The following is a 22,257-nucleotide window of genomic DNA, read 5'->3' as shown; positions in this document are numbered from 1 at the left end:
GGTAAATTGAATACAGATTATCTCTAAACAATTATGATTTATGATCTTGAGCGTAGCCTGTGATGTTGAGAGTCATGTTATACTAGTATAAAAGCCCTGTAACCTGTAATCGCTGTTTGCATAACATTTACATGGATCTAAGAACATAATTTCCTATCGCGCATATAAGTAAACAGGCTGGATTTCTTAAAATGAGGCACTGAGGGTAGATCCTGTGCTGCTACGCCAAAATGGTCTTAGGTAGGTGACCTTCCCTAACTTTTCAACGAACGTCGATCATGGTCGATGGGATCAGGAAGCTGCCCTCAGGGTTCCGTTCAAAAATCCCACTTAGTTTTTATCTCCATGCTCCATTAGAAATTTGGGATTAACCTTATATGTGTTAAATAAACAATTCAAATATGTAAGTAACAAGAATAACAAACTCATGATGTAAGTACGTATACTCAGAATTTCAAGGAATTTGTTTCAGTTTCAGAAGCCAATGATTTCATATTCCTCATAACGAGCATCACCGCACACTCATCGTAAGGAAAATGTGTAAAATACCAGTTAGCTGTATGTAATGTATGCAATTATAGAATGTAAATTCATGGCAGTTTGTTTGCATTATAATCATGTGGAACACAAGGTACGGAATTTCGCCTTCTCAGATAAAATTTTAAAATTGGAAGCTTCTTTTATTCTATTATAGTTCAAAATTCGATTTGATTTCCGGGACTTAGGAGGTTAGAAAAGTTGGAATGCAATTTTAACACGTAAACTAAAGACAGTTAACGTTATAAACGCTTGGTAAACAAGGTTGACTTGAGGCAGTTTGGAATTTAGATAAATTGGTGTGAGTTTTACCTCACGAGTTATTTTGCTATAGTTATTGAATAAACAGTGCTTGCCGTGAAACTGTTGCAATTAAATAAATACGCTTATTACGAGTGAAATTAATTGCCGCAGCGAAGGTGTTTGTGAAACTTATGTGTTTGTAAAAAGTTTTCCGAATTTTCACTTAACTGCGTTTACGAGGGTACCATTTTTTATCAACTTTTTTTATCAAGCAAATACGTCTGCAAACGATACTATTTAAAAATTTCGACATAAAAGGAAAACTGGAAAAAATCACTGATTCGGGTAAGATTTCCATTTATCCTTTAATTATTATTATTTTTCTCCTCATCTACCTAACAATTTCCGTGTGATCTTACCTAATACAGGCATGATACAGCTGTAGAGTTTTACCTCAACGTTTCGGAAATGTCGCTTCAGTCAACTTTTATTTACGTACCTAAGTACAGTCAAGTGTAAAATATGGGTGCATTCAACTTATGTCGCGAACGTATTGCGAACCAGCTAATATTTGCCAACGTCATGGAGTAGATGGCGTTAGTAGTCACGTTTAAGTAACCGCTTCTAGGTTATTGGGATTTTTTGAGGGAAGTTGAGAGGGTAGATGAGAACGACAGTAGGAAAAAGGAGGTTGTGTGCGAACAAATCGACGCGGCAGTGATATTTGCTTTTAGATCAAGTCAAGAACGTTCTTATGGTGTTATTAGAATAATGATGTGTCTCTGGTATATTGTGACCAACGTTATCAGTACTCAGAGTGAACAGTGATCCAGTGAGGCTAATATGAACTTAAGGTAAACTTTGTGTGAGGAATGGGGTCGCTATAAGGGGAGGTTTGGAGGCGACTATTAAGCTCATGAAACCAGGTGGATAATCATGTGATACTCATGTTATATGTAGGTAATAAAGTCGGACACCAGCACAACTCATATCGTCATCTCACTAACATCCAGGCCTCATAGGTATGTAGTACATTTACATATCGCTTTCCAGTATCCGTAAAAGCATTAGCTCATTCGATAGGTTAATAAGTATGGTGAGCTTGACGACATGGTGGAGCATGCTGGGAATTTTTATTCACATGCACTGTTATCATCATCAAAAGTAACATATGTTTATCTCTAACTACAACTAACGAGCTACAATATTTGGTTTATTTAATTCAATTTAATGTTTTATTTCAACCATGAAGCCCATATTTATATTATTTCTACCAAAAAGGTATTCAGCAGGCGAATGTTAGTGGTTCACCTGAGCACATAGGCAATTGAGTGAGTACCTACATACATTTTAACTGAACATTCTTGCTCTTTGATATACAAGAGATTGCAAGTGTCAGTAGGTATCATAATATAGTTTATAAAAAGCAGATATATAAATACATACTTTCACGATTATTAATATTTTGCGACAAAGGGTAGTCTGAATTAAAAAGCTCTCTTTAATCTTTGAAAACAGTGTGTTTATTAGCCCTATAGCAGCTATAAGCAGTGGAATGGAATTTCAAGTTATGGTTTTGAATGATATAAATATTTAAATTTTTATGTTTTAGAACCAGTATTTGTCACTAATTGATGTGATAAAAATGTTTGTGTTTTACCAGAGCAGCAAAGTTAGTTTTCAACTCACGTGCCTTGAAACACTCGCAACGCTCAAGATTTTACTTTTACGCTCATGATTATATGTGACGTTACTTAACAGATTCAACATTTCTATGTTAAAAGAATGAGAGAGTGGCAAAGATTGTCACATCAGAAAATATAGTTATCTCTACTGAATAATAAAAGGTAATCAGTAATCATTTATGAATCAGGTAGGTCTCAGTAAACATTCGTAATTCGTGTTTACTATAAATCCTATAAAACAAGTATTTATCATCAGTTCTTAAACACTGACTTAGTGACATTTTACCTTCAACAAGAGCCTTAGAACTCTTAAGTCTCACATTTCATTATATTGAAACCAAGTACCTAACTACATATTTCATTAAACATGTCGAAAATAATGGAGGGTGAAAGGACATTCAACTCAAATTTTAACGCCCAAAGCGGTAGAAATTTTTTCAATTGTCGGTGAAGTGTCAGCAATTATCCAATTGTTCTCTTAAATGTCCTATGAATGGTGCCATTACCATACCTGCTCATACCTAACAGGTCAAACTGCTCAAACCTAAGTTTAAGTTGAACAAGAGGTTTAACTATAATATATATTTAGGTACCTATACGTTATGTTAATTTTGATATTTATATTTGATTATGTAGGGGACAAGGCACTTTACCTACGTGTTTAGATTTAGTTGCCTGACCAATCTTTGATATAAATTAAATCATGCACTAATAAACATTTACGACATTTTGAATTAAAATTTGCTGGTCAATTTGTGTTGTGACCCAGGATGCATCCTTTCAAACAGCGACTTTATCACAGATTCAAATCATGCTGTTGATCAACAATTCATTAACAAAATAATTAACATTTTAATATTAAAATAATAAGAATCAAAATATCACATTCATTGTTCTGTTTGGCGGAATAGTTGTTATAGTTAATAGTATCAAATTTGAAGTTTATTTATCATGCGGATAGTTGATATAATGCCTTGCCGACTGTTGTTGCTTACAAACCAGTTTAGGTCTGACCTCCGATTTGGTATATTTTCTGTAACTTCGGGATCTAGTTATATTGGTGTTTATAATATTTTGTGAAAAGGACCATAATCTCTTATGAATCATGATGCTTTTGTATAACACGCATTGCTTGCAGAATATCCGCTTTATCACAAATTATCAGCTCAGCCCTGATTTGACTCGTTGTGCGCGCAAGTGTGCGTGGTGTATGGAAACAATTTATACTGTGTGTCTTTTTAGAAAACGAATGTATCATGTTTAACGTACTAGGTAGGAACCAGATTTAACATTCGTTCGTTATACTTATATGATCCATAAATATTCTCTTAGAATGAAACAAAATTTATTTTATCAAGATTAATAAAATAATACAGTACAAATATTCTTTGTTGCTCACCAATATAAAAACGAAAATAACATACAGATTAAGCACATAACTCAAACTATGGCGCACAACAAGCGGTCTTATCGCTGAAGAGCAATATCTTCTAAACAACCAAACTAGGCTATTATAATCGTATGTTTTGCGCATCCATATCTTCACTAAGCTAAAATCAGAAGCATTCGCATTGCGTGTAATTCAAAATTCGAAATTAACCCTTTCACTTCGTTTGAAGGACTAGAACCACTCATAACATAAGAGATGTTAAGGAATGTCTTGCCTCATTGTTGTTTGTTGTTACAGTTGTAAGGTATTGGTACGGGTTGGTTTCTTAGAAGTTATAGGTATCATTTAGATGTAGTAACCTATAACGTGTCTTAGTGAAAATGCAGGAGGCACTTGAAATCAGATTACAATTTGATGTCATAATATGTACACGGCTACCCAAACTCAAAGGACCAGGACCATCATTGAGACCCAATCAGAATCGCGCAGCCACTCCAATGGCACCAGCAAACTGCCAATAATGGGGCTCTCGCTAGATTTAACAGTTGGCATGCATGATATTGCTGTCCTGAAAAATAAACGGCTAAAAGGATTGTAAACGAATAAAGAACTGCCGAATATATTATGTTTAAATAATATTCACTTACTTTTTCTGTTCATGTAACTCAGCACAGTATCTTGATTCAACCCCAATTAACATTCCAATCTAGAGATTGTCATCAAAGAATCAGTAAATATCAACTTGTATAACAGTAAATTGCAAAGACAAAACTGTTTAGTATAAGCCACCAGGCTATTATAATATGTTTGCACCTAAGCCATACCCTATAGGTATAAGGACTTCCTATTATTATTCAACCATTGATTCATAGTGTGGACAGTCACAGATTAGCGATTTGATATAAACTAATTAGATAAATATTAACTTAACTTCAGAATTATGTATGTATCTATGTCATGTACATGCGATGACCCAAACCTAGGGTTAAAAATATTAAAATATATTATTATTGAGAAGACTTCAAATGAAAGGCATACTAATTGAATGGGCTAGTGGTTTCTTTATTATCTATTTTATTCGAACAAAAACAGGTAAGGGAGTGGTAGATAATTTAAAGAATAGTCACTAGCCATGCATAACTATTTTAATTTTGTTAAATGAAAGTGGAATCGAGCAGTAGATGTCAACTCAATCGAGTCTACTCGTCGTAGATGTACATATTAAGTACCTTCAACCTTCATACTCATAGTAATAATTACAAAGGCGGTAGAAGACCATGGTGGATACATTTCTGAATAAGATCAGAATTTCTCAAGTATTGTGTTATTTTAATAAATGTAATGACAGAAGGAATTCAGATATAATATCATCTATGTTGTATAATATCATCTTTAGAAACAATAAAAAGGACTTTATTATTAATTATTTTAGTATGCAAAAGCTCAGACCATTAAACCTTTAAAAGGAAGAGATTAATCATAAGCCAAATAATTATTGATAATTATTGATCGGGACACCTCAGCTTGTTAGCTTGTTTATCAGATTTAATCGGATTGAAATGCAGACTGGAGCTACACTATGATCCCAAGAATCATAATCACAATTAGAATCAGATGTCATTTTAATATTGCCGTGAAATATCGTAGTGTTAAGGCTGCACTCGACGCCAATGACCTCGCGCGTGTGGGCGGAGCTTTATACCCCTCACCGCACCACCCGCTGCAAAAGATCGAGCGCGCAGAGCTATGCGTTCGAAATAGAATATCGCTTGCTCGCGCGTGCAATGCAGCACAGGTCCGTCTAGCAATACGACTTGCCTCGCACTGCCTCCGCAGAGGGGGGTAATGGTAGGAATCTAGGCGGAATTTAGGCTTATTGTTTTTAGGAATTGAGGCATAGTTTTATGAAATTGCAAAAAGCAAGAAAACCAAATCATTTTATAGTGTCTTGTGAGAATGATTGTAAAGTTCCATATTTTTGCAGAAGTAATATCGATCTAACTGAAAGAAATAAAGTTGTGTAAATTAAAATAGATTTCCAGAAAAATATATCGTCGGTCATATCTTGTAGATTGTTATATATTTTTTGCTGCTCAGAAAGTATCAATCTTTAATATAAAATATGGTTCTGAATAACTTAGTTTTACGGTATTTTGCGGGAAGAGGAGCCGTAATTGGTTTATGTAAGACTCCTATAGTAGCAATAGTCACAAGACAGATTTATCAAAGTCTTATTCGTTGCCGTATCGTCATAAGTCACTGTGGACACCTGTCCTGTGTGGTTCTTCACCAGTGCACTCGAAGCCGCTCTTTCTTGGGCGGTGTATGCTAGCCTGTAATGTGGATTTATCTTTAATGTTATTCTGTTCGCCCAACGCCGTGTGACCATACGTCCATCCCTACGCTTCCTTGGCTCTTCCTTTCTTGGTTCGGCCTCGATAGCCGAAGAAACTAAGAACGCTATGGGTACAAACAGTGGATAACCTCGGTGATGTCGAGTTTGTCAAGAGTTGAAGCAGTTGTACCGTACTAACGTTCAAGCATTCTTCGCCAGCACCATATCTCAAATGCATCTGTCCTATGATGGGTTTCAGTTTCAATGGTCTAGGTTTCGGACATGTAAAGAATATGATCGAGAAACCAAGGCGCCCGCATTAGTCTGATCCTTGTTTTATGTTATTCCATATGCATATCCTGGCGAGTCGTTTCACCGCAGCTTTGGCCATATGAGCTCTTCTGATCACCTTTTAGTCGCAGATACCATCGTCACTTATTTAAGATACCAAGTAAACCAACAACTTGCCTCAAGATCTTGCAATTCATTGATTCTCTTAATTTTACCAGGAAGATCGACATGCATCATCTTCGTCTCATTTCTATTGATCATAAGGTATGGATCTGGATCCTGAAAATGGACTCATTACTGGCATACTCAATCTTTTGTAGCAGAACCGAAATTCATTTTCCACAGACACTTAACCTAATATAGCCATGTCATCTGCAAAACTGAGTTTATTGATTAGTTGGCCACCAACTTGGACATCACCCTCACAACCTTCCAATACTCATTGTCTATTCACAGATCTCAGTGAACAGTTGCACTCCTCGTTCAACTATAAAAGGATTACGTGTTGCGGTATCCCCATTTCTCATAACTCTGAACATTTTACTCCAGTTGAAGAAATCAAAAGCCTTTGCGAATGCGAAGTCAATAAAGCGCAAAGCCTTAAAGAGTATACAGACGCCGCACCCACTGTATTCTTTATTAATTGGCACACGTTGAGAATTTGCTACTGAGTACCCATCTATATGTCTCGCATGGTTGTTAAAGTTGTGAAGTGATTATTCATGAATAAAAGAAACAGAGTGGGTCAATTTGATGGACACAGCAGTTAAAACACTGTGGTGCGGAAGACTGGCGATATTCTGCTTAATTTAAGATCTGATCGGAATGAGGAAGATGGATCGGTACCTCGGATGTACAGTATATGTATTGCTGTTTCTACCATCCTTAGCAGGACTGATGCATGTGCACGGGGATGTAATCAAAGAGTAAACATATCGAAAGCTGCCACGAAAAGCGGACTTACTGTGTTGCGTGCCATTAAGCCTGAGGACACCACGTATATGACCCTTCGAAATCTTAAGTTTTTCAAATAGATAAGACGGCTGTTAATCGCGAATGACTCCAAAAAGCAATGATGCAAAGTGCAAGGTAGGTCTGGCAGACATATTTAATAGGTTATAACGGTTTAAAAATGGTGTGATGTGAGAACGGCAAGAAACAGAAAAGAAAAGCATTTTGAATGCGTTGAATTAATACCGAGGTACTCGCCAGCATCCACCCCCCAAAGGCGGTATCAGTGTAGCTCAATTTAGACAGAATAAAGTGTGGCAAAAATGTTTATGCGTAAATCGACGTGAATAAAATCACGGACGTACTTTAAGTCTATAAAACAGTTTAAAACAGTTGCTGACAACTTGACTGTCCCAACATATTTAAACTAGATTATTTCACACCAGGCGCGATATAATCGCACCAGAGAATGATAAGAAGAATAAAAACCACTTTGCAAACAAACAAACAAAGTTCATTTTGACTCAATATCTGCTTCATAAATCGAAATGAACGGTAAGAAAAGGTGCCTTGAATATCACATCACTTGTTTTGGATTTGACGGTTCGAAGTGGGAGCCTGATTTGATACATCTATTGAATGTCCAATTAGCATAAAAAAAGGAGTGTGGTCGAGTTGTAGATGGATTCTATTTTACATTCTGATTTGTGATTATACATATAAAAATAGCGTGATTCTCCCTTGGCTGGGGAGGGCTGCCGGACATGAAGTGGGTGCACCCAGAGATGGACATGTCAACAGTGGCCTTAATGGATAAGCGAATAGATTTAAAGCGAATACTTAACATAGTAGATTACTGCGAGTAATATACAGTAAAGAGAAATAGTGGGAATTTAGGTTACATACACCCGTTCGGATAAGACGGCCGCATTTGTCTGTGTGGTAACTATCATTGCATACAAAAACGTATGTTCTTTTCGATCACGCGGTCGTCGCAGTGTTCAAAACAGTTACAGTTGTTTACGTCTGCTGTAGTAATAGTTGTGACACTTGAAGTGGTGAAATAGGTTATTATGTTAATAACGATGTCAAAAGAGCAAAGTGACAAAGTGACAGAGCGAATCACAGATGGTAGTTATAGATGGGATAGACCTATCGCGAACGGAGTTCCCACTGTTTAATAATACCGATATTTGATATCAGATCGCATTGCCACTCTCTGACACATGGGCCGCATGACGCGGTCTCTTCTCGTGACCTAAATTGCAACTAGGGACTGCTCGGAACAATCTAGAACCGTACGCGCGGGAGTGTAGGAAATAACATTGGTCATGGGTTGACGGAGAGACCAGTAATGGACCAAATATGACAGGTCGCAGCCGTGATCCAACTCAGCTCAGCTCAGACATCGATGGACGCTCACACCAGTTTCAGGATCCTGCTTTCAATCAGTTTAGCACGGAAATTGATCAGTATTCAGATCAGTCTTAGGATCCTGTTATTAGTTGGCTCAGCACAAACATTGATGAATGCTCAGACCAGACTCAGAATCCTGTTCTTTATCAGCTCAAGACAGATCACTCACAACTCAACTCAGACCAGATGCACGATTGGATCGATCTCAGAAACGCAGTGTCTCAGCACATTTCTGTAACGTCATCAGAAATTGCACAAAGTCTCAGGCCGTGCCGATTCACGACGCAAAGGGTGAACCATGCGGTTCGAGAATGGACGGCTCTTATTATCTGATTGTTGATTTATTTATATGTTTGCCTATAGACATCTAATTTCAATTAAGAGTAGCATTTCCTTTCTGGGCGGGAGTGTCGCGAACGTATTGCGAACCAGCTAATATTTGCCAACGTCATGGAGTAGATGGCGTTAGTAGTCACGTTTAAGTAACCGCTTCTAGGTTATTGGGATTTTTTGAGGGAAGTTGAGAGGGTAGATGAGAACGACAGTAGGAAAAAGGAGGTTGTGTGCGAACAAATCGACGCGGCAGTGATATTTGCTTTTAGATCAAGTCAAGAACGTTCTTATGGTGTTATTAGAATAATGATGTGTCTCTGGTATATTGTGACCAACGTTATCAGTACTCAGAGTGAACAGTGATCCAGTGAGGCTAATATGAACTTAAGGTAAACTTTGTGTGAGGAATGGGGTCGCTATAAGGGGAGGTTTGGAGGCGACTATTAAGCTCATGAAACCAGGTGGATAATCATGTGATACTCATGTTATATGTAGGTAATAAAGTCGGACACCAGCACAACTCATATCGTCATCTCACTAACATCCAGGCCTCATAGGTATGTAGTACATTTACATATCGCTTTCCAGTATCCGTAAAAGCATTAGCTCATTCGATAGGTTAATAAGTATGGTGAGCTTGACGACAACTTACTCAAAAATATGTCCCAATAGCTATGGGACATATTGTTGAGTAACATGTGTGCACTCATATTTTTACACTTGACTGTACCTATTTAATTTATATTTATATCGTAAAAGAATATGTAAATCAATGAGTAACCTACAACATAGGTATAAGGTGCCTATTATTGTATTTCATATTGGAGTAACATAAAGAACCTTTTTAAAATTTGCATTTCCTTTTTCCTTATTATTCTTTGTTCTCAGTGCAAGAACTGAGTAATCCTTTATTTACTTTCGACGAATGCGTGACCTCTTCGAACACGAAGTAAATACATAATATTGATTTTCGATTATATTCGGCAAATAATCAAATAATTACTTAACTATCCGGTTACAAAAATTGTTAAAACGACACAAAAGTTAAATAATGCGGTCGTCATACCTAAACCTTGGATTTTTAATATCTCTTAAGGTTTTCTTACTTAATTGGTCTTAGTCAAATTAAGACATTATTCCTATCTTAACTAATTAAGTCTTTATTGCCGCGTTCACGTCCAATACTTCTATACTATCCAATATTTTATATACCTACCGTCAGTCCATTCTGCTTCTTAAGTATCGATACTGCTGCACTTTCTCAGAACACTACAACCAAAATCCCAACGTGAAAAATCTTACAAAGTTGCAAACTGTCAATAAAAACGTTCAAATTCACGCCAATTTACCAAAATGTAATTTTACGTTCTCAACCTTTGCTTGTTTTTCGCCCGCGCAAGCCCGAGTTTGGGTTGTTGCACCCGAGACCCGAGACCCGGGACCCGTCCGACCGGCCCGCTATCACGGCCCGATTCACCGCCCGCCATGTGCTATCACCCATCGCTGCTATATGCAGCATACCGGCATGCCTGAATCTATGTTGAGAAATTTTATAAAGATGTTACTGTACTTGTACAGAATATGAATAAATAGGTAGGTAGGTACGTTAGGTTTTTAATTTAGAAGTCCAAGTTAATAATTACAATACGACTTTGTTTGTAGGCTTAGCAGATTCTGTGCTCGAAAACTCGAAATCTAGTTTAAATTTTAAAATTATTATATTGGTGGTACATGTAGGTATGTTGATATATATGCCGATTTAAAGTAGATCATCACTACTGTCATGTAAAATTTAAATGGGGTTGTGAATAGGTTTCATATATCAAAACTGTTGGAGCACAATTACCCAGTGGGGAGCAAAGTAGGAAAATGCATTTGATGATATGAAGAGAAGAAGAGAACGCTAAGGATTCTAGACAAAATGTCTTATGTTTTTAGGTATTCAGGTTCATGTTCTGTGTGGATCCATCGCTGAAAATTGTTTGAAACACGCCTGTTTTATGCCATCATTCATCAATTCATGCCCTATGCTGGGAAGAAACCTACTAAGTTTAGGAACTTATGTTTGGGCCAGGCATGTCCACAGGCCTTGTGAAAGTGCCCTTATATATTTGCAGAATACATTTTTGAATAATTTTAGGGGCAGGGACATGAAAAACGAATACCTAATGAAATAATTATCATAGAAATTAACGAACGTGCATAAATATATTTTACACGAATTTGCCAAAATGGTTCTTTGTTCTGCCCCCGGTAAGTGGTCAAAATATGTGTTGTAGTGGAGAGCACCTGGTTAAGTCCATCCTGTGCTTTTTTCGCACTAAGATAGTAATTGCCACCTGCTTTTAACAACACCTACATCCTAAACCACAGCTGCAGAGGAGCTGCACATTACCTTCTAATGAAATAATTAACAAATTACGATCATAATCATACTAACTTACAGCCCAAACTATTTATTCGGTTGGTAGGATTGGTGGTGGTTGGTCGGTCAAGTGGAGTTGGTAAGGCGGTTGTTTGTTGCTAAGTTCCATGTTTTTGCAGTCATTAGTTGCTTAGTTTAGTTTGGGCCTGCCACTATCAAGTATCTACTTAGTACTACATATAAGACAATTCAGTCGTTGTCTATCCTTCTAATTGGAATACAGCAAAAACTAGGTATCTTGGCCTGGTGAACATACATTTATACCTACTCCGAATTCAAAACAATTGGAGATCAAAGCACCAGTTTTACTTCCCAAATTACATCTGTCATAATTACACTATCGCAAAACGCAAGCTGCCAGAAAACCCAACCAAAACCCAGGAATTACGTAAAAGTTGTTAATGAAACTGAATGTTACTGCCAGCGATAAAATCTTAACGAAACAGTAATAAAAAATACTGAATTCTTCAACGATGAATCAAAGATGTGATAAGGAGTCCAAGGTTTGTCACGACCCTGCCATATTTTCACAAGGCCCAGCGAAGAATTTTCCCTTCAGTGTAATTATAAAGGTAGTTGTTGCTTAGGAATGACTCTGAACACAATAATGCAGCCTCCGCGGTCCAAGGTTCGGGTAAGCACCTATGGCACCAACCGGTTTCAATTTCGCGATCTGATTTTGCACCTCTGAATGAACAAAACTCATTGGATAATAATGCACAAAGCATTGGCGGAACGCAACAATAAACTTGTTTTCAAAAACTTTTTATATGGAAAATTGGCGGTGTTTCTTATTACGTCTTATTGGAAATTCGTCGCAATATTGTTCAAGTTAGTTAACTTTTCTTCTTTTTTGGATTCTTGAAAGTTTTGAGTCCGGCAGAGATATTTGCTGCTTCTTATTCAAGTTTTGTTTTGAATTAACTACACCAGTAGGTAAGTATGAATAAGTAGGTACCTACAGCATAATTTTCACGGGAAAATTGCGAAAAAAACATGTACAATTTGTAGACATTGAACTTGCAGAAATTGGTTGGCGGCAACCCAACTGGACTGGACGTAATTTGCGTAGTTACGTACACACAAAATTCCCATCTCACTGAATTACATGTGACATAACAGTCATAACACGGCAATGTAATCCTTTGCTAATAAATAGAATTCATGACTAAGTGATGGTTACATCAGGTTCTAAGAGATGTATTGTTGTTTATCAATTCATTCGCGTTTTATTACAACCTTTAAGTAGTTGTTGGGCATCTAGATGTTGCAAATTTGCGTGAATTTAAATGTTTATATCAGCTGATTTACATAGAAATTATAGCATTAGTTAGGTAACCAAGTGTAAATTACATTTTACCGTGGATTTCCTCAGTACTAGCCAAGAATATATTTAACCTTCATGTTGTTTTTCAAAAACCATTTCCTCAATATTGCTGAAATATTTTCAGATCATTAGGTGTACATTGGGTGAGGTGGACGTTGTATACATACTCCTTGATTGGCTGTCAAGAGCGATCAGAATGTTGTTAATTCAGAGAGCTTTCATGATCTTTCAGATATAAAAGTGAGTGAAGTTGGCTTTAACTGCCGCTGAATAACAAAATTGCGGTCATAGATGTCGTCACAGGCGTCCGTCTGCGTTCTAGCCAGGACTTAAACTGATCGGCTACCATTGCATTTTGCAATTCTTGGCAAGCTATCGCATTTTGTCTGTGCCACATTAATCCTGGACACGTAGCATTAATATTGGGATTAATCATGATTACGTTATGGGTAAGTCTGGTGACAGTCACTGAAACTGATTTAAACTTTGAACAGAACCGCAGGAAACTAAGATTACAGGTTATTTAATAGAAAATAACTGAAACTCGGGCAACGGCATGGCGCTGAAAGGTCGGACGCAAATAGATCAGATTAACGCCACACATAAATATCAGCTCGGCTAGCAAATTAATATAAACCTACCATCTCGAATTTCCTCAAGCTTATTAGCTTACTCCCAATTTAGCACTAGCTATTCTCCGAAATCTACATCAGCTGCTGCGGTAGTATTAAATATTATTTTATAATACTTACGTTTGATATCGCTGTTTAGTGGTTCTTCACTTGGCACTGTCAATCACTGGTTCAAAACAACGCGCAGTTTGTAAAAGGCGATCGCGCTCGCGGGTATTTTTAGGTCGGTAATACGACACCGGCGGCGGACGGCGGTCGTTCGTTCGTGGTGTCCGGGCGAGCTGTGGCGCGCGAGTGAGACTGAAGCTCGGCGGCGCGCGCGCCGCTGCAGGACGATGCCCGGTCCCACCCACAAAGCCTGCAGACTGTGGTCTAGCACCTCTGCTCTAGGATGCATCTTAGTATTTTTTAGATTTGTTTTTGTAGAAATCGCTTGTGAGTTAATCCATTTAATGTAATTTTAGTTAGGTTGTTAGTGATCACCATGATTAGAGGAACCTCTTGGACATATCTTAAATATCTTAATGGTTTTTTACCTTCATTTTTACAACTGCTATTCTTGCAAGTTAATCCATTTTTTACCCAAGCCAAATGCGTTATACTTAGTGTTTTAAGGCATATTTTCCTCCCTTACTACCTATGATCAAGAAGAATCTCTACATCCTAATAGGACTTTCCAATAGTTTTTTTAGCTTTTGTTGACAACCTCGGACGTGGTCGTATTGTTCGATGACGGCCCGATGGATGACGGCCGCGGACAACAGGTCGTTGTAGAGATCCTTGGAGAAGATGGGGAGGGAAGAAAATAATGGTTGATGATGATGATGAAATTGTTGTTCTTAACCTTTCAATGTTACGAGTATCATTAAACCAACGTTATTAATAGCTGATACCATCAATGCCGTTTATAAATTCGAGGATCGCGGACCCAGGGAGGTACCGTGTACCGTACTTTCAAAGACCTCCAGTGGTTCGTGAGGGATAAACCAACAGTTAAGGACCTCTGACCTATTAGAACAACTCTATAAGTCTATACCTTTTTATTATGACTTACCTAGAACAGTTTGTGGTCACATTTAAATTAATAAAAACATTACTAACTAATGTAATCAAGATCAAATGAGCTGTTTAATCAAGTAAAATTACTACTGGCCATTATTGTGCTGTTTGATTATTATTGTAATAATGTGATTCTGTTTGGCTCATATCACCTATAGCCGGTTAAACAACTTCAACCGTAGTAAAGGCGCGAAATTCGAATTTTCTATGGGACGATAACCCATCGCGTCTACATTTTTTAAAATTGCCGTATTTTTCTACTGACGAAAATGGCTTGACAGACTATATTCATTAAAAAAAAGACAACTTGGTGAGTTTAGCTTCCTGTGCTTCTTTTTAGAATACTATTTAATGCTCCTAGTTTCAGTTTTCTGACATGAGAACTTGATGCCTGCACTATTTATGTGCAATCTGAATTGTAAGATTTTAAAGTGGAACCTACCTAATAACTACATAGCAACTCATTTGTTTTTAGTTTCGGCCGAAGAATCACTTCCGTCCGAAACTAAAATCAAATCGGTTTCGTATAGGTACTATACTTACTCGTCAAATCCGGTTTCGGTCGGACACTAATTATTATACTCGTAGAAGTCGTTAAACCGCCCCCACTCGAGTGCCCCTCTCCCTAAGCCCTAAGTATACACTCGTACTAAACTAAAGCCCCCCTTTCACATTCATAGGTGATTAATTCCGGAACAAAGTTTCCTATGTCCTTCAAGACCTCCAGGTTAATTATTATTTTCTGACAAATTTCATCGAAATCCGTTCAGCCGTAGAGGATCCAAATTTACATACAGTCACGTCTAAAAATATCGATACGAACAAAGTGCCAAAAATATGTATACACGACCTTATTGCCCACATATTAAGATAGTGTACATATTTTTGGCACTTTGTCCGTATGGCTATTTTCAGACGTGACCATACATACTTTCTCAGTTTCTGATTTATAACTTTTTTTTACTTAAGGTGTCCATTGAATGAGTCCCTCCAAGGGGGGTCTAGAGTGCGTGAGTTAGTAACGTAAGATGTTTCTTCGGAAACATGTCAAGAGTCCCTAGGTAATAAACATACTAAAACCCCGGGACACTAGGAGGAGCCCCGGAGTGGGGGGAGGGGGGGAAAGGGTCCATTTTTTCATTTTTCGCTTAAATCTCAAAAACGGTACATGTTAGAGAAAAACTTTCAAGGAAAAGTTGAAAGGCCATAAAATTATCTACAAGTTGTACCTAAATCATTTTTTTATATTCCCAGCCGTTTTCGAGCTACATCCCATGAAAGGTGAAAAATTCCTCGCCCCCGTTTCTCTAGTTCACACGGATGAGCATGGGGTTTTAGCATAAGCTTAACGAGGGCGGACCCCTTCCCATGCTACGTGTGAACCTTCATCGAAAAAATCCGAACAACGGATAATGTTGGGACATTGATGTCATATGAGAGGCACTAGAGGAAAAAAAAAAAAGTTCAAGTATCGTAACTACCCTAATAAAATTCAATTCCTCCTAAACGCCTCCATGGTGGAATCTGGTTTTTTTATCAATGATAGACCTAATTATGAGCAATCTATCGGTACCGGTCACAAGTTGCACTTTTGAGCTTTTTGGAAGAAAAAAAATAAAAAGGTCAAGTTGCGTAACTACCCTAATATAATATTTTGACAATCGATTCCTCCTAAAGGCTTCCATGGAGGAATGTGTTTTTTTTACCAATGATAGACCTAATTAAGAGCAATCTATCAGTACCGGTCACAAGTTGCACTTTTGAGCTTTTTGGAAGAAAAAAAATAAAAAGTTCAAGTATCGTAACTACCCTAATAAAATTCAATTCCCCGTAAACGCCTCCGTGGTGGAATCTGGTATTTTTATCAATGATAGATCTAATTATGAGCAATCTATCTGTACCGGTCACAAGTTGCACTTTTGAGTTTTTTGGAAGAAAAAAATAAAAAGATCAAGTTCAGTAACTCAAACTACCCTAATATAATATTTTGACAATCGATTCCTCCTAAAGGCTTCCATGGAGGAATGTGTTTATTTTACCAATTATAGACCTAATTAAGAGCAATCTATCAGTACCGGTCACAAGTTGCACATTTGAGTTTTTTGGAAGAAAGAAATATTTTTTGATCGATTGATGTGATAAACATGGGTATGTAGTATGGGGAAATTGTTTGAGCCAAAATCATTTTTTACTGCGTGTAACTCAGAAACGGCTGGGAATAGAAAAAAATGATTTAGGTACAACTTGTAGATAATTTTATGGCCTTTCAACTTTTCCTTGAAAGTTTTTCTCTAACATGTACCGTTTTTGAGATTTAAGCGAAAAATGAAAAAATGGACCCTTTCCCCCCCTCCCCCCACTCCGGGGCTCCTCCTAGTGTCCCGGGGTTTTAGTATGTTTATTACCTAGGGACTCTTGACATGTTTCCGAAGAAACATCTTACGTTACTAACTCACGCACTCTAGAACTTTTTATTCAATGGACTAGTCCGACTGCTCGTCACTGTCCCTCTACTTGACACATTAACCTTAGCGAGTGACAGCAGGGTGTCAACTATTGGACTTTATGTATGTCGAGCACTATAAGAATAAGAATAGGAATAGGAATAAATAAAATAAATAAATATTATAGGACATTATTACACAGATTGACTAAGTCCCACAGTAAGCACAATAAGGCTTGTGTTGAGGGGTACTTAGACAATGATATATATAATATATAAATATTTATAAATACTTAAATACATAGAAAACACCCATGACTCAGGAACAAATATCCATGCTCATCACACGAATAAATGCCCTTACCAGGATCAGCTTCGTAGGCAGGGTCACTAACCACTAGGCCATACCGGTCGTCAAAAAAATAAGAATAAAATAGAAATAAGAAAGAAGAATAGGAATAAGAATAAGAATATAGGATATACCTTAGGATTTTTGCGCTTTCTTTTATATTATTACGGGTGATTGTACTTCTGTCCTTGACGAAGCCTAAGTCCCTTTGTGCGGCGATGCGCAGTGTCAGATTAATAAAGCCTGGGTCTGCCGAGAGTCGAGACGGACACACAGTGTAAGTATTAAAGTCAGTATCTTGTCTGAAGGACTGTTTGATGCCTGTCAGCCGCATCCCGTGCGGTCTGAATTAAGAATGGAACCATAATCCATATTAATTAAAAAGTAAATACATCTACTCACCAAGTTTGAACAGTATAGTCAGTATAGCTCTTATAGTTTCGGAAAAAAGTGGCGGTGACATAATCGGACAGACAGACGGACATGACGAATCTATAAGGGTTCCGTTTTTTGCCATTTGGCTACGGAACCCTAAAAAACTGTCTCCAGAAGAAGCTGCGCTAGCGCTCTGAACCAAGAAAAACCGATCAAGTGCGAGTCGAACTTGCGCACGAAGGGTTCCGTACCATTACGCAAAAAATTACGTTTGTTGTATGGGAGCCCCACTTAAATATTTATTAAGTAAAGCTTTAATTTGAATAATAAAATAAAAGTAAATAAATTAAATTAAACTTTGTTCTATTTTTAGTATTTGTTGTTATAATAGCGGCAACAAAAATACATCATCTGTGATAATTTCAACTGTCTAGCTATTACGGTCCATGAGATACCGCGTGGTGACAGACAGACGGACAGTGGAGTTTTAGTAATAGGGTGCCGTATTTACCCTCTGGGTATCACAGAACCCGAAAAATGAAGAGGGGTATATAGTAGCTTTTCGGTGGCTTCAAAACTATGTATAGTAAGTACGTTCCTACTGTACGTTTATTTATACCTAGTTATGAATTTGTACGTACAAATTATCGTTTTGTGTTTCTATATTAAACGGAACGCGCGCTTACTATTTTAGCTAAATTTTGTTGTTTGATTTTTTATTACTCCAGTAATATTCAATCAAGTCTTGATACTGTGCCAAATACTAAGTTACCTTTGATTTTTTGCCCCTTTTAAATCCGATTGGAATTATACGTCTCAACAGGTTAAGCTGCGCTCGATTTAAATTATAATAACTTTGAATTGCAAAAAAACGATTTATAATTTTGCAATCGGACGCTATCCGTCTATGCACCGACGTGTCAAACCCTTCTACACTATTTATCATAATCACCACAGAGTCTCTGCAATACACAGACAAAGGCCTCTTTCAAAGTACGCCACGAAGCTCGGTCTCCTCCTTTATGCATACTTTTAGAATATAAATATACCTTCTGGATGTAATTACTTTTAGAAGAAAACCGTTTCTTAAGGCTGAAATCAGTAATAACATATACTAATCTACGGCTGAAATAATGTTTATCCCGGTATATGTAAATTGAACCAAGGTTAAAAAAATAGAACTATCGGGGTAAGAATAGAGTAACAGTATAAAATAATAATAAAAAATATATTATAGGACATTATTACACAAATTGCAATTTAATGGCGATATTGGCAATGTAAGACGGGTGAGATCCAAATCCGGGAGCTGACTGTTGCAGGTTGCAGTAATATTTCAAAGTGGAACCTAAAGAAGTATGAATCAGATTGTTTCATATTTGGGCACTTACATTAGCACCAAATATTAGGCATTAAGCTCGTTCCCCGTGATAAACAGAGGGACGTATATGGGTTGGTGAATAATACAATGGAGTTGGCCGGTCAAAGTATTTTACAGATGGCGCCAGCAATGCCAGCATAGGTTTTATCATTCGTTTTACATACATACATACATAGTGTCAACTTCACATTTTTGTTTGGAATTTTAGGGTCTGGCTGTTGCCCATTAAATCAAATTTCATACATAAAACGAAACTAGAGACAGGATAAACCTATGCTGGCGCTATCTATGTAAACCTTTCACAGTTACCAACCAGTTAAATAGGATAGATGCCAAGTTCTTTTTAGGGTTCCGTAGCCAAATGGCAAAAAACGGAACCCTTATAGATTCGTCATGTCCGTCTGTCTGTCCGATTCTGTCACAGCCACTTTTTTCCGAAACTATAAAAGCTATACTGTTCAAACTTGGTAAGTAGATGTATTCTATGAACCGCATTATGATGTTCACACAAAAATAGAAAAAAAAACAATAAATTTTGGGGGTTCCCCATACTTAGAACTGAAACTCAAAAAATCTTTTTTCATCAAACTCATACGTGTGGGGTATCTATGGATAGGTCTTTAAAAATGATATTGAGGTTTCTGATATCATTTTTTTCTAAACTGAAAAGTTTGCGCGAGAGACACTTCCAAAGTGGTAAAAAGTGTGTGGGGGCCCCCCCCCCCCCCCCCCCCGTAACTTCTAAAATAACAGAATGAAAAATCTAAAAAAAATATATGATATACATTGCCATGCAAACTTCCACCGAAAATTGGTTCGAACGAGATCTAGTAAGTAGTTTTTTTTTAATACGTCATAAAAATTCAAAAAAAAATTTTTTTTCATCAAATCCATACGTGTGGGGTATCTATGGATAGGTCTTCAAAAATAATATTTAGGTTTCTAATATCATTTTTTTCTAAACTGAATAGTTTGCGCGAGAGACACTTCCAAAGTGAAAAAATGTGTGTCCCCCCCCCCCTGTAACTTCTAAAATAACAGAATGAAAAATCTAAAAAAAATATATGATATACATTGCCATGCAAACTTCCACCGAAAATTGGTTCGAACGAGATCTAGTAAGTAGTTTTTTTTTAATACGTCATAAAAATTAAAAAAAAAATTTTTTTTCATCAAACCCATACGTGTGGGGTATCTATGGATAGGTCTTCAAAAATGATATTTAGGTTTCTAATATAATTTTTTTCTAAACTGAATAGTTTGCGCGAGAGACACTTCCAAAGTGAAAAAATGTGTGTCCCCCCCCCTGTAACTTCTAAAATAACAGAATGAAAAATCTAAAAAAAATATATGATATACATTACCATGCAAACTTCCACCGAAAATTGGTTTGAACGAGATCTAGTGAATAGTTTTTTTTAATACGTCAATAAATTAAAAAAAAATTTTTTTCATCAAACCCATACGTGTGGGGTATCTATGGATAGGTCTTCAAAAATGATATTTAGGTTCCTAAGATCATTTTTTCTAAACTGAATAGTTTGCGCGAGAGACAGTTCCAAAGTGGTAAAATGTGTGTCCAAAGTGGTAAAATGTTGAACAAGATCTAGCAAGTAGATTTTTTTTTAATACGTCTTAAATGGTACGGAACCCTTCATGCGCGAGTCCGACTCGCACTTGGCCGCTTTTTTTCATGGTTTCAGTCGATCCAGTTTACTTTGAGGAATATATGGGACCTATTTTATTAAAGCTAAGCAAGATTCAGAAAGGACAGTCAAAGTCTGACAATCGTACACAACGCACAAAACATCATCCACGATTGATTACCATCACGAAACCTTCTCAAAGTATGGGAGACAAGAAAACATTAAAACTTAGAGGTCTTGCATATTTTTTTTTATAATTTCAATTTTTTTAGTAACCAATTGATTGTGATAAGTTGCTCATTTTCTATATAATTTAACTTCAACTTCAACAAATTTCAACATGTCTCGTCATGATTAAGTATACCTGCGCTACGGCACACATAATTTTTCTTTCTTGTACCTCGAGGTTCACTTTCAGACATTTCCTACAACACTTCGGACAATCTTCGACATCGTTTGTTTGTTCACAGCATTGGCACGCAACGCCCTGACGACATCAAGGTGGTTCATCAGAATCATCAGTCTCCTCGATACACTCGAAAATAGTAAATTAGCCTTATATGTGTGTTCTACTATTTTAACCGCTACGCCAATTAAAAGTACACATTTAACCTGTTGCAATATAATTCAACAGAGCCCGCGTAGCCAGCGTGCCTATCGTTCACGCTCCGTGGCGAACGAAACGCAACTGTCACAGTCGCACTAATTTGGAAGTGATAGAGAGAGATGACTACGATACGCTACGGAGCGTTAACGATTTGCACGTTGGCTACGCGGCCAGGGGTCCCCAAACCGCGGCTCACGACTTGCGAGCCGCATGCGGCTCTTTAAGTCACCGATAAAATTAACTCCAGTGAGTTATTATTCTTATACTACTGGAACAACATATGCGGCTTTGAGCTTCCTAAAACTGCTGATTTCTACCGCAGTTGGATCTTCTTCTCAAAAGTTTGCCGACCCCTGCCATAAGGAGTCCCGTTTTAAAAATAAAATGACCACCGCGGTCCATTTCTACTTGATTTATTAAATAAGCAGCATAATATAGATCGGCCGTCCGGATCCGGAAAGTGGTCCGCCATTTGGTGACCCCTGATCTATTATCTGTTCTCTGTTATCTCTGGAAACTAAACGGGGACTTTTCGGTCTTTTACTCCTGTTGAATGTGCGTCCTACTGTTGTTCCTCTATCAAAAGGAATGTGCTAGCATTCATACGGCTTTTTTCGTAAACCTTAAAACAATAACAGACGGGCGTACCGTATCAACCTTGGTACGATCCGATAGGCCTGTTCGATCAAGTGGAATGTGGTTCGCCGTACACCCGCTAACCCTTTGAACGCCTATCGTTTGCGAAGCTTCATCGTAAACCTTGTCATCATGCACTGATGTCGATTTTGGGTTGTAGCGTCGCGCGTCAGTCGACGTATTTGGCAGTAAGGAC

The 22,257-nt window shown here is 37.4% G+C and overlaps 1 protein-coding gene across 4 annotated transcripts in view; it reads right to left on the bottom strand.

Annotated features, from left to right (window-relative positions):
- Positions 1 to 13,872, bottom strand: part of LOC133520121 (PDZ and LIM domain protein Zasp) — an 89,013-nt gene extending 75,141 nt beyond the window's left edge. For 3 of the 4 annotated variants that reach the window (XM_061854449.1, XM_061854450.1, XM_061854451.1), the window contains exon 1: positions 13,686 to 13,871. The gene's annotated coding sequence lies outside the window, so the exon portion shown is untranslated. Of the gene's footprint in view, positions 1 to 13,685 lie in introns of all 4 variants that reach the window. The other variant, XM_061854448.1, reaches the window with a different exon arrangement.
- Between the last annotated feature and the right edge of the window lie 8,385 nt (positions 13,873 to 22,257).

The sequence above is a fragment of the Cydia pomonella genome, chromosome 7, assembly GCF_033807575.1.
Source record: "Cydia pomonella isolate Wapato2018A chromosome 7, ilCydPomo1, whole genome shotgun sequence".
In the NCBI taxonomy this organism is placed as follows: domain Eukaryota; kingdom Metazoa; phylum Arthropoda; class Insecta; order Lepidoptera; family Tortricidae; genus Cydia; species Cydia pomonella.
This window is presented reverse-complemented; position numbering and strand designations above follow the sequence as displayed.